The sequence below is a fragment of the Lygodium microphyllum genome, chromosome 3, assembly GCF_053477565.2.
Source record: "Lygodium microphyllum isolate KBCC chromosome 3, Lygodium_microphyllum_v1.1.10, whole genome shotgun sequence".
In the NCBI taxonomy this organism is placed as follows: Eukaryota; Viridiplantae; Streptophyta; class Polypodiopsida; order Schizaeales; family Lygodiaceae; genus Lygodium; species Lygodium microphyllum.
The window spans coordinates 145847960-145861704 of record NC_141137.1 but is presented as its reverse complement, the minus strand read 5'-3'; positions in this window follow the sequence as shown (position 1 = coordinate 145861704).

Here is a 13745-nt window from a genome sequence, read left to right as displayed (position 1 = left end):
CCAACAGCAAAACTGATATTTGGTCTGGTATTACACAAGTAGATTAGATTGCCGACCATCCTCCTATACCTCCCAATGTCTACTAGTGCTGATGTATCCTCAATGGATAACTTTGCATTCACCTCCATAGGTGTAGCTATCTCCTTGTACTCGGTCATGCCAAATGCCTTCAAGATCTCCCATGCATACTTCTTCTGAGAGATGAAGATCTTTCCTAACTCTTGCCAGACTTCAATTCCCAAACAATAGTACAACAAGCCCAAGTCTGTCATTTCAAACTCATAATTCAAAGCCTTTTGAGTTTGGTTGATCATATCTTCATAGTCACCTGTAATAAGAAGGTCATCCACATATAGGACAATCACTACAGACTTTTCACCATCCCTGTAAACATACAAGTTAGCATTTGAGGCACGTCTTTTGAAGTTTAAGCTTAAAAAGAACTTGTATGTCCACTGGTACCATGCTTTGGGGGCTTGTTTCAGCCCATACAATGCCTTCTTCAGCTTACATACTTTGTTCTTAGAATGGGGGGTCTCAAACCATGGTGGCTGAGCCACGTAAACCTCCTCCTTAAGGTTATCATTTAAGAACGCTGATTTAACATCCATTTGGTAAACTGGCCACTACTTGTGGGCGGCCACTGCAAGTACTGTGCGAATAGTGGTCATTCTGGTAGTTGGGGCAAATGACTCTTGAAAATCAAACCCTTCAACCTGTGAAAAACCCTATGCAACTAGTCTAGCTTTGTACTTTTCTAAAGTACCATTAGGCTTGTACTTTACCTTCCAGATCCACTTGGTGCCAATAACCTTCCGCTTTGCTCGCCGATCCACTAGCTCCCAAGTGTCATTCTTCATTATGCTGTCATACTCGGATTACATAGCTACCTTCCATGCTGGATCTACAAGTGCTTCTTCTAAATCAGTTGGCTCCTTTACTTCTCTCATAATCTCAGCCATCAAGGCCATATTGACTATGTGAGCAGAAGCCCTCCTTTGCTCCTCTATTCTCTGAGACCTCCTTGGTCCGTCTGCCTTCTCCTCAACAGATGTGGGCATAGGATTATTGTGGTCATAGATCTACTTCACCCAACGCGGCAATGGATTTTCCGGTGGGGTGATGTCAGGTTGGTGAACTTTTTCCTTATCATCTGAAGATGGTGCTTCCTCCTCCTTAAGGATAGGGATAGCTCTCGGGACAGGTTCATAGTGGACTACTTCTTTGCTTGATGATAAAGTGGAAGAACTTGCCTTCTTCTCCTCCACTGTATGTAGCTGCTCCTTGAATACCACATCATGGCTCGTGATGATCTTCTTTGCCTCTTGATCATATAATTTGTAAGCCTTCTGCTCATCACTATAACCCCTGAAGATACATTTTCTGCTTTTTGGTTGTAACTTGTTTCTCTTTTCATTTGGAATATGTGCGTAACATTCACATCCAAAAATTCTAAAGTGTGAGACATATGGTTTCTACCAATGTAAGCCTCATGAGATGTTTTTCCCTTCAGAGCCTTTGTGTAGCTCCGATTTAAAATGTAGACTGCAGTATTAACAGCTTCAGCCCAAAAATGGTTAGGCAATCCCTTGCCCTTTAGCATGCATCTTGCCATCTCCACAATGGTGTGATTCCTGCATTCCACAATACCGTTGTTGTGATGTTATGAGGACACAGTGTGAAAAAGTATGGAATGCATCATCAGTTGACTTCTTTATTGATCTAGAGAATCACTGTGATCCGAGCCATTAGTACTAGGGTGAGTTGCATGGATTATCCGAAAATACTAGATTTTTGGATAATTTTAGCCTATTTTTGATATTATTTATTGTAAAAATCCGAAAAAGTTAGAAAAAGCTTCTAGATTAGGATGGCATACAAAAAGATAGTTGCTTTTTCAGTCAATTATGGGATTTTCTTAAGAGGGACAGATTGACGAAATTGCACGCATCACGATCGCTGTAAATAGGCTGAAAACTGTAGATTGAACTGCAAGAAGAAGGAGAGTTCTAGGAGATCCGTGAGTAGGTGTCCTGGGGTTTTACCCCCCTTTTGAAGCCAACGGAGCATCAGATTTGGATTTTGAGCAGCAGCTGAGAAGGAGCTATAATTTTGATGCACGTTTTGTTCTATGAAGAAGATCCAAGAGAACTAATGCTTGGAGATTGCTTTTGAGTAGTGAGAAGATTTCAGGTTTTTTTGATGCATATTGATTCAATTCATTGTGCTTTGTCTTTGTAGTGTTTACCACTTGTGTATTCTCTATCTTCTCTTCCATCTCCTATCTCTACTTCCTTCTACTTCTGATCCCCGGTGGATTCGACCTTTCGACAAAAACCCCTTCGACATTGGTGAACCCAACATGAAAGGTCATCTAGAAGAAGGAAATACAAGATGGGAGAATCTTCGAATACAATCTCCAGTGATGTTTTGCAACAGTTGGTGCAAAATATGAATATGCTTATGTAGGTACAACAACAACAACAGGTGATGCAAGCTTCAGCTCAAACAGAAAGTGTTGTGATGAATGCTTTGCAAGCAATTGAGTGTGAGGTGAAGTTATTCAATGGCAGGAATGTATCTGCATATGTACATACCTATGCTCAGAAGATGGAATTCTTTGGGGTGGCTCAATTTGCATGGAGCTGGTATTTTGTACGTGTTACTGTTCATGAACTGAAAGCATGGATTATTGAATTATACTTGCACGATGTTGACTGGGTAGCCTTCAAGAAGACACTCAGGGAAGAATTTTACATTGAGGACACCACTTTGATTATGTGCAAGACTTTTCATGAGTGGGTTTTACAACCCAATAAGGGTCTTGTGGATACAGAATTGTTAAGAGAATTTGAAAGTCAATTTGAGTAGTTGGATCTTGCAGAACAACAAGCTCTTGCAAGTCAGAAAATTGAATTGTTTCTACAGGCAGCTGATCCTGAGAGAAGCTTGATGATTTGCTGGAGGATCAGACTACAGAGACAGGCTTGAAAACAGAGTGGAGACATGCCAAGGAATTTGTTATTGCACTTGTGAAGAAGCATAGAAGAAGAGAAAGATTGCATGTCTCTAGCTTGCCCACTCTTACGGGCAAGACACTTGATGTATCCAGTAAGCCACCTACTTCTGTGGCTAACCCTATGGCTGTACCTGCTATTGTTCCCTTTGTTAGGGAAGATGTCTTAGATGAATTGGTCAAAGGCATGCAGGATCTTCTTCCAGGCTGCGGAGCAGCCCCTAAGCCTGGAAAAAGATGTATGTGGTGTGACAGTTTGCAGCAGGAGAGAAAGGATTGTGCTGCCTATCAGGAGGCCTTTGCATGACAGCTCATATTTTGGAAAGATGACAAGATCCATGCACAAGAAATGGGATTGCCTCTTGCTTTGAATTTTGGAAAGGAAGGTATGCAGAAGCTGTTGAAAGACTTGGCTGTTCGAAATGCTTATGCGACGGTACATGCTTCTACTTTTGGTCCACAGTTGGATAGAATGCATGGCCAAGTGATGGTTGGTTCAAAGGCTCAAATATGGACACATGCTTTACATGTAGCTAAAAAGAGAAAGGTCACTGATAGTGAAATGTCTCATGCAGGGCAAGACATTCGTGGCATAACTGGTTGGGAATCACCAGTAGATGCATATTCAGTGTATGCATATTTAGCAAAGGTGCATAACACGGATGCAATTGTGGAAGAAAAATGAAAAAGAGATGAAGATATTGCAGGGACATCTAAAAGAATGACAAGAAGAAGTGTGGATCAGCCTAAAGATGCAAATCAACCACCTCTCGAGCATGTTATGGAAGAGGTTAGTCAGGAGCAAAAACAGGATAACAAACAAGAGGGCAAAAAGAAGGGCAGGTAGCCAGGATATAAGTTGCAATCTGACATTGAGACAGTCACAGACCTTAAGAAGGTTCTTGAAGAATGGATCTTAAACAGTCGGGTGGAATTTACCTCGGGAGAGGTGCTTGGCATTGCCAAGTGAGAATTTCATGATGAGATCATTGATAGAATTAAAAGGAAGTGTCAGTTTCTTGGTGATACCACTAGTGCATTGCTGCAATTTGAAGAGGAAATTGGTTTGTTGGGTATTCGGGCTGAATATGAGCATGAAGTAAGTATAGGATTGTCTATGCAGGATGTTACTAATCAGTGGACAGCATGTGGAAAAGAGAAGAAAGTGGCTGAAAATGCATTGTCTTGTAGCAATATGCATGGTGGAGTAAGGAAAATGCAACAATATGGAGAAGAGACTCTAGGATTTATTCCTCGAAGTCACTACACAAGAAATTATTGGGCTAGAGCTACCACTGAAACGGTAGTGAAAATAGGGAAGCGTGAAACTCCTTGTGTTGCTTTACTTGACCATGGGTTTGAGATAAATGTCATTGAGCGTGGATTGTATGAAAATGGTGCATGGCCTGTAGACACTGATCATGGTTGGCGCGAATGAGGGCTGCAAATAATTCTTCAGGGGAGCTGTATGCTGCATGTCCTAATGTAAAAGTGACGATTGGTGATGTATAGGAAGAGCAACACTTCTTTGTGAAAGATAATTCCTCATATGCAGTGATTTTGGGACAGCCCTATATTATAGGTGTGCGTATGGAAACAAAGGTGCTTGATGATGGTTTTGCTTATGCAAGAGTCAAAAGCAAGGATGGGAGAAAAGAAGTCCAATTTCTTACTATTTGTGTCAATCATCCTAGAAATCGGGATATGCTTCAAGAGTCTCCTTTGGTTCCAAATGCAAGGGAATTCAAATAACTGGATTTTCATTAAGCACTGCTGTAATGCGGGGCTACAGTAGTGCTGTTCATAGGGTGTACTCGCCTCTTGATGAAATGAAGCATGTATTTACTATTGGTAATTCTTGGTTTATAGCAAACAATTCATGTTGGTTTAAGCCTATGGAAGCTATGTGCAGGGCTGAACGCATATCTATGAAACGGGCTACTAAGGAACTGAGAGTATTGGGACTGTTAACTGAAAATGAAGGCATTTCAGGCATGTTTTATGGGCTGAATATTAATGAAACTATGACTGAAATTTTGGCAACTATACATGCAGAAAATGAGATTGAAAACAAAATGTTGTCACTATGTTCTTTGGACATGTATGATGTTATAGCATTGTTTGCTCAATGAGAAGGATTACAATGGGTTGAAGCACTTGTGGAGACAAAGTATAAGACAATTGACAAAAGGGTGAAACCAAATTCTTTGCCACTTCCACCAGAGAGTGAGGGTATGTATGAAAAAGTGTCAAGGCAGTCGAGCTTATGGGATCCTAAAGATATAGGTCATCAATTTACATTTGAAACATTACAGGAATTGAAAGTTGGTGCAGAAGGGTTTCTTTTGCCTGCTGAGAGAGACTGTTTAATGCGGATGTTGGCTAGACATGGAAATGCATTCGCATTTCAGCTAAGTGAAATAGGTTGTGTGGATCCAAACGTTGTCTCTCCTATGGTCATATTTACGGTGCCACATGTACCATGGAACTTGAGGCCTATTCTAGTGCCTAAAACTTACTTGCCAAAGCTGATGGATTTGCTAAATGAAAAGATTCGCATGAAGATCTTGGAGCCTTCTTCAGCCTCGTACTCAAATCATTGGTTTACTGTGCCCAAAAAGAATAGGGCTTTGAGATTTATTCAAGACACGCAACTAATCAATAAAGTAACCATAAGAAATATGGGTGCAAGTCCTATGGTTGATGAATTTGCAGAGGCTTTTGCAGGCAGAGCGATCTATTCTTTGGGTGATCTTTACTTGGGTTATGATAAGTTTTAGCTTTCAATTGAAAGCAGGGATATCACAACCATGAAGACTTCCTTGGGGTTAGTACGGATGTGTACTCTCCCATAGGGAGCAACAAACTCAGTGGCACACATGACAAATGCTATGAATAGGGTACTCATGGATTTTATACCACAATTGACTATGGCCTTCTTGGATGATGTCCCAATCAAAGGGTGTGCAGTGGATGAATAGAATGAAGAGATGGATGCACATGGATGCAGTCAGTTTGTTGCAGACCATATTGTGGATTGTGAGAGGATTTTGACACGTCTAGAAGAGGTGCATTTAATTCTTTTTGGACAAAAGTCTGTCTTTGGAGTTGAAGAGGTTTTGATTGTTGGGCATATGTGTGGGCCTTATGGGCGAAGGCCATCACTAGAAAAAATAGACGGGATTGATAGAATGCAAGATGTATCCACGAATGTATTAGAGGTGCGTAGATTCTTGGATGCATGTGTGTTCTATTTGATATGGATTCCTCACTTTGCACATGTAGCCGATGCTCTTTATCAGCTTCTAAGGAAAGGTCAGAAATTTCATTGGGAAAGGAAGCATTAGAAAGCAATGAAGAAATTGAAGCAATTCTTAAAATCTGCTCCTACATTGAGAAAGGCTGACTATTCACATGGAAAGCCTATCATTATTACTGTTGATACAAGCCCAATCGGGATTGGATGGGCAATTGGGCAAGATGATGAGGAAGGGCAAATATATGCAATTTTCTTTGGTGCTAAAGTATTGACTGAATGACATAGAAGATATCCATAAGTTAAAAGAGAATTATTGGGAATTGTGGCAGCCCTTAAATGTAATAGGGAGTATTTTATGGGTGCTCATGTAGTCATTGAGACCGATTGTTTGCCGATATTGGGTATGATTACTAGTTGTGCTACTCCGAACATTGCTATGCTTCGATGGATTGCATACACCAAATCTTTGAACCCTAAATTTCAGCATATTGTAGGAAGAGATAACCCAGTGGCAAACATGTTATCTCGAGCACGTTATGAGAATGAAAATGGGATGATGGATGAGGAGGAAGAAGACGACTTTCTTATGGCTGAAAATGATATTGTAAGAGTGAATTTACCAATGCAAGGTGTTGCTACAGCATTAAAACAGAAGCTTGGACAACAAAGAGGAGACACTTTAGATGTTTTGTATGTTGTGTAGAAGTGTTTCTAGAAGACAAATATGCAGGAGAGTGGTTGAGAATTGGTCAATACCTCAGTACATTAACAAAGAGAGATGAATGGTCAGATGAGGAGTTTAAGAAAATCAAGAGGAAAGAGTATGGGATTTTCTTAAAAGATGGATATTTATGGAAACATGCTAAAAATAAACAGGGTATGCCATTGCGAGTTTTGGGTGACAGAGCTTCACAAGTAAAAGGAATGCAAGAATTTCATGAAAGCTTGTGGGCTGGGTCATAGAGGTGTTTGGGATACTTTTACAAAGATCAAATAAAGATATTGGTGGTAGGGTATGTATAAGGATGTTGCTCACTTTGTGGAAACATGTACGACATGTCAAATATATTCATATGTGAGACATCGGGATGGATTGCAACCCACATATCCATTGTCTCTTCATTTTAAGTGGGTGGTGGATTTGGTCACAATGTCTACAGGTCTTTGTTGGCAAATGAGGTATCTTGTGCTTGCTCGTGAAAACTTGACTAATCAAGTGAAAGGGAAAGCTTTACGTACTAAGACAACAAATGATGTGTGTACTTTTATCTTAGAAGAGATCTTTTGTTGGTATGACAGTGTGGGAAAAATTACAATAGATAGGGGTGAGTTAGATGCAGATGAAGTTCATGTTTTCTTTGCATGGCTAGGGATAAAGCTTGCTTTAACTTTAGCCTATAACCCTGAAGGAAATGGAAAAAGTGAAAGAGGTCACCCACCTATTGTGAAGGCATTGGCAAAAGCATGTGGAGAGAAGGTAAAAGAGTGGCCGATTGCTCCCTTATGCTTTGTGGACCTACATAATAACTCATAGTGCTATTACAGGATATTTGCCTTGCAGAATTGATGTATGGTCAAAAACCTATCATGCTGATAGAAGAGATGATAGTCACATGGAGTTGAATCGAGAGGAGTTATTGGCCTTACGCATTAGACAGTTGGAAAGAAAGTCAGAAGACATAGAGGCAGGAATTGCAAAGTTAAGGGCAGCAAGGATACAAAACAAGAAACAATTTGACAAAAGACATAGACTGAGACCAAGAACCATACAAGATGGGGATTGGGTATTGGTTTATGATAGCAGTTTAGACAACCAGCATAGTGCCATGCGTAAAGTTTCCAAAAGATGGTTTGGACCCTATGTGGTAAGACATGTGTTTGATAATGCTACTTATGCATTAAATGAGCTGGATGGGACAGCCATCAAACTTCCAGTAGCAGGAAAAAGAATCAAATTATTCAAAAGGTGGGAATCTACTGCCTATGAGTTGCTAGAATTGAAAGAAAATAGTGATCATGATGCAGAGGCTAGCCAAGAAGATATGGAAGATGAAGAAATAAAGGATATGGTTATAGAGGATGAGGAGGACTCAGAATCCGCTGTGACAACTAGGATTTTAGCACATACCAAAGGATGTGTAAGCTCAAAGGGGGTGGATGTCGTGATGTTATGAGGACACAGCGTGAAAAAGCATGGAATGCATCATCATTAGACTACTTTATTGATCTAGAGAATCAATGTGATTTGAGCCATTAGTACTAGTGTGAGTTGCATGGATTATCCGAAAATACTAGATTTTTGGATAATTTTAGCCTATTTTTGATATTATTTATTGTAAAAATTTGAAAAAGTTAGAAAAATCTTCTAGATTAGGATGGCATGCAAAAAGATAGTTGCTTTTTTAGTCGATTATGGGATTTTCTTAAGAGGGATAGATTGACGAAATCATGCGCGTCGCGATTGCTGTAAACAGGCTGAAAACTACAGGTTGAACTAAAAGAAGAAGAAGTGATCTGGGAGATCCGTAAGCAGGTGTCCTGCAGTATTACCCCCCTTTTGGAGCCAACAAAGCCATCAAATTTGGTTTTCAAGTAGTAGAGAAGGAGTTGTAATTTTGATGCATGTTTTGTTCTACGAAGAAGATCCAGGAGAACTAATGCCTGGAGATTGCTTTTGAGTAGTGTGAAGATTTTAGGTTTTTTCAATACATATTGATTCAATTCATTGTGCTTTGTCTTTATAGTGTTTACCACTTGTGTATTCTCTATCTTCTCTTCCATCTCCTATCTCTACTTCCTTCTACTCCCCAGTGGATTCGACCTTTTGAAAAAAACCCCTCCAATACCGTTCTACTGAGGTGTGTGAGGCGTCATCAATTGACGCTTGATCCCTTTGCTCTTGCAAAAGTCTTCAAACTCCTTTGAGTTAAACTCATCACCACCATCTGTTCTAAATTTCTTCACACTTTTCCCTGTTTCATTCTCAACAAGTGTTAGCCATTCTTTAAACTTACCAAAAGCTTAAGCCTTACCATGAAGGAAGTACACCCACATCTTCCTATTGTAGTCGTCGAAAATCAACATAAAATAAGATCCTCCCAAGGCCCGTGTAGGCATCTTTCCGCACAAGTCAGCATGCACCAACTCTAGAGAAGCATGTGCTCTATTCTTTCTTTCTTGTGGAAATGCCTTTCTTTGTTGCTTGCCCATCATACAAGCTTCATAAGGTTTCTTTAATTCAATCATTGTAGGTAGGTGAGCAACCATACCTTGCTTGTGCATCTCCTTCAACACTACAAATCCGATGTGTCCAAACCTTTCATGCCAAAGTTTACTTGTGCCCACTCCAACTGTGGCTATAAGAGCACTTAGCTCATATAGGTTGTTCCTTCTTTCTCCTTTGCCAACAACTTTGCCATCACTGTTAACAATTTTTGCACATGTCTTCTTGAATCTCACTTCATGACCAAGATCGGTTATGGCAGCAACTGATAATAGATTTCTCCTAATTTCGGGAACATACAACACATTTGAAAGCTTTTTGACATCACCATTTGTAGCAACAAATGAAATAGTACCTATGCCCGTAGTAGGACATTTTGCATCATTTCCAACCATCACAGTGATGGATTCTTGTAGAAGTTGCATAGAACTCTCTATAGACCTTTCTTGTTGGTGACGGGAGGCCCCACTATCCAACACCCATGAGTCAGTGGTACATTCTTCTTGCATCGAGGAGCACACCTCCTCAATGGTGGTCGCCATGAATAACTCCAACTCTGCTTCAACCGTATTGGCTGTCTCTTTCCCTTTATTTTAAAGGTACCATTCTTTTCATCTGCCTTCTTGACACGACAATCCGCGATTGCATGTCCTTTCTTCTTGCACTAGAAGCACTCTCCTTGAAACTTCTTCTTACCACCCTTCTTATTTTTGTCACCATCATTTTTGGTGGAGGAACCACCTTTGCCTTTTGCATTGGCAGAGAATGCAGCATCTCCATTGTTGCTTCCTTCTCGGGCTTTTAGCCTCAACTTCTCCTTCATCAATAATGCACAAAACTCCTCAAAACTCAAAGCTTGAGGTCTCACCTGAGTATTAAGGGCAGTTACTAGTCCATCAAAATTTTGTGGACAAATCCGAAGACACCTCCTCGCTAGCTCCTCACTAGTCTGTTGTATCCTAGCACCAGCCATCTGGTTGTGCAGATTCTTAATCCGAGTGATGAATGCTTCAGCTGTCTTTCCTTCAGCAAACTTCTTCGCTACTAGTTGATTCTCCAAGTTTTGAATCCTTGTTTGGTTTCGCGTTTCATACTGACTCCTCACTTTATTCCAAGCTTCTGATGCTTTGGTTGTATGCTGAATCAAAGTCAAAACACTGTCAGAACAACTTGTAACTAAGGCACACAATGCATCTGCATTCCTTCGTTTCCAAGCTCGTAGAAGATCTGCATTCGGAGGAATCATCACACTAGGATTTGATGGGTTGGGGGTAGGCTGTGGTTCTACATCAGTCCCTAGCATAGTCTCCAAAAGCTCATAAGAATCAAGGATAGTTGTAATTTTGAACTTCCACAAGGTATAGTTTGTACCACCTAACTTGCCTTTGCTGAAGGTTGGTGGACGAATCTTAGTGTTTGAATAGCTGGTACAGCAACACCACCTCCTGTGCTACTTTTTGATGCGCCAGAACCGCTTTGGAAGATGACATTGTTCCTCTTAGCTGTTGAAGCCTTTGCCTCTTGTGCACTCTTCGATCCCTAGAGCCACCTAGGCTCTGATACCATGTAAAAAATTACATGGCGCAGTGGATAGAATCTGAGAAAGAGATAGAGATAGAGAGTACACAATAGATAAGAGGAGAATTAGAAAATTTTTAAAGCTCCAAACAACTTATACAAAGATGGCTCTGTCCACCCGTGCGCTTCCACTCTGAAGCTTAGATGGCGATCTAGATAGAAGATAAGTGAAGAGCTTAAGGCTAGCTGGAATAACTCTGATTGGGTGAAAGATAGATGGTCGATGGCTGTGAAAGGGTTTTTTAGCTTTTATAGCATGTGAAGGCGGTTAGATCGGCATGACTGACCTACCATATGAGCCTCCACTAGTTGGCCAAGAAATATTCTAGGAAATATTCCCTTTATTGTCGGGCCGAGGGCATTGCCCCCGGACCCTCGCCAGGGGGGCCGCTAGCCCCCTTGGGACCCCCCTAGCCAGAGGCCACTTTTGCAGCCCCCGGATCCCAAAATAGGGGCCCGTTTTAACCCCCTTACCCTGCAACTTGATGCAATGTGCGTCAAGTTGCTACTAGCTTAACTACTCAGTCCAACCCAAAGATTAGACCCACAATGGTCACCTTTTTGCCATCTGATCACATAGACCTCATTTGATATACAAGTCAGGACTCAACCAATGTCTAGGTTCACATTTGGCTTCTCCTCATAATGGGGGCCTTACAACTTTGAGCACCATGGATCATTGGTGGCACCTTATGAGGGTGGGGCATTGAGCATATCGAACACCACACACTTATTCAGCAAATCCAAGCAATCATGATAGAGGAGCAAGGTAGCTCAAGAAAAGAGAAGGAAAAATTTGTTATCTGTTCATAAAGCCTTGACCTAGAAATGCTTCAACAGTTAGTGGATCAAATACAAGGCTTAAAAAACAAACTTGCCAATCTAGAGAAGGTAAAACCTACTAAGAAGTCATGCATATATCGCAAGGTGACAAACAATACCAGACATTGTCCATCTCTCAGATTCGTAGGAGTGCGGTCTACAATTTTGCACCTTCAAGCCAACAAAAGCAATATCCTATTAAGCATAAGAGGGGACTTGGAAGCCTTAGAAATACTACATGATGAGCTTTAGAAAGATTAATTGGAAGCACTCAAAGGTAAACAAGAGCTCCAAGATAGATTAGGAGATACCTAGGAGACCTACAAGAGGTTTATGATTCAAACCAATCATTAATTCTTGTAGGACCTCTAGACATGAATGATAGAAAGAGACTTGGCTTTAGAAGCAAAAGTTAACAAGCTAGAAGGGCTAAATAAGAAATAAGAGGAAATGCAAGCTCAAGTAGCATACATGAGAATATAGTTAGAGTACGAGAAGGCTAAGACAACTTTGTGCAATAGAGAGATCCATGAGAGTTTGATTGCATGCCAATAAGCAATTGAAGGTAGCTTATGCCTCTACAACAAATTGTTAACACACAATTGATCAAAGCAATCTCTTAAACTAAGAATGAAGTAAGGAAGAACTTGAGGGGAGCATTAAGAAAGGTGATAAATGAACTAGTAAATTCACTATGAGCATACATAGTCAACTCAAAGTGTAGGCAGATGTGTATAGGTTTGTGATGTCACAACAGTAGGAGCTTTATAGAAAGACCATCCATATAGTCTCTCCACCTACAACACTAACAATGTAGCAACGGTGAAAGCACAATTGAGCTTGAGTAATGCAGCATTGAATAATTTGGATTTTGGCCAAGTGCATTATCATTCAACCCTATCCCTAACCAGAGAGGCACTTAGATGCCTCTAGTAAACATTGGGTATAAAGAGGAAGAATTGCAAGTTGCAGGGCTAGGAGAACCAAAACCTTCCAAATTAGACCTATCTTTTCTCATACAGCCACCATAAATCATGTCTTCCCTCGGTAGACTTAGTGGAGCCCCACGAATTTGATGAGCCAAGTGAGACTATAGGTGATGTGTCTCCAAGACCATAGTCAATGGTGGAATTTCCCCCAGAAGTGTAGGAGTGCCACTTGGAATTATTAAGTGCCCTAAAAACTCCTACTAAAAAAGTGAATGACTATCCTCTTGACTACAAAGGATATGAAGAGCAATGAGAAGATCTAGATGGACCAATGTACAAGCACTAGGTGCCAAAAGGAGATCAAATCATTACGTTTGATTTCAAGGTCTTTGAGGAAAGAAAACTTAGGAAGGCTCTATCCCCCAAGAACCACACTAGATATGAGCATTGCCAAGAAAAGGAAGGAACAATAGGATGAGAATACCCTTTTTTAGGAAGCTTATCAACTTAAAAAAAGTAAAAGTTGAGGTAAACACATAGACCTACAACTGCAAGAAGCCTAGAAGCTTTAGCTAGAATGGTAATATATTGTCCTAGAGAGTGATGACATCCCAAGGTTGGCATTTTGTTATGTTGAAACCTATGAAAGAGAAAATGAACTTCATTTCCCTCACCCTACGTAACATATAGATTATAATCCTTAATTTCATGGCTAGAACAACTTCCCAAAGATATCAAATGTCAATGCCACTGAACATGAAGAGTTGTTTCAAGTGTGAGACTCATGATCCTCACTCAATAGGTTCATTGTCTAATTGCCATAACCCTGCCTTTATAACCACTTGAATTATATTCACCTTTCGATCAAGCTATTGGAGCAAGAGCCTACCCCTTGTGAAAATTGAGTGCATACTTTAT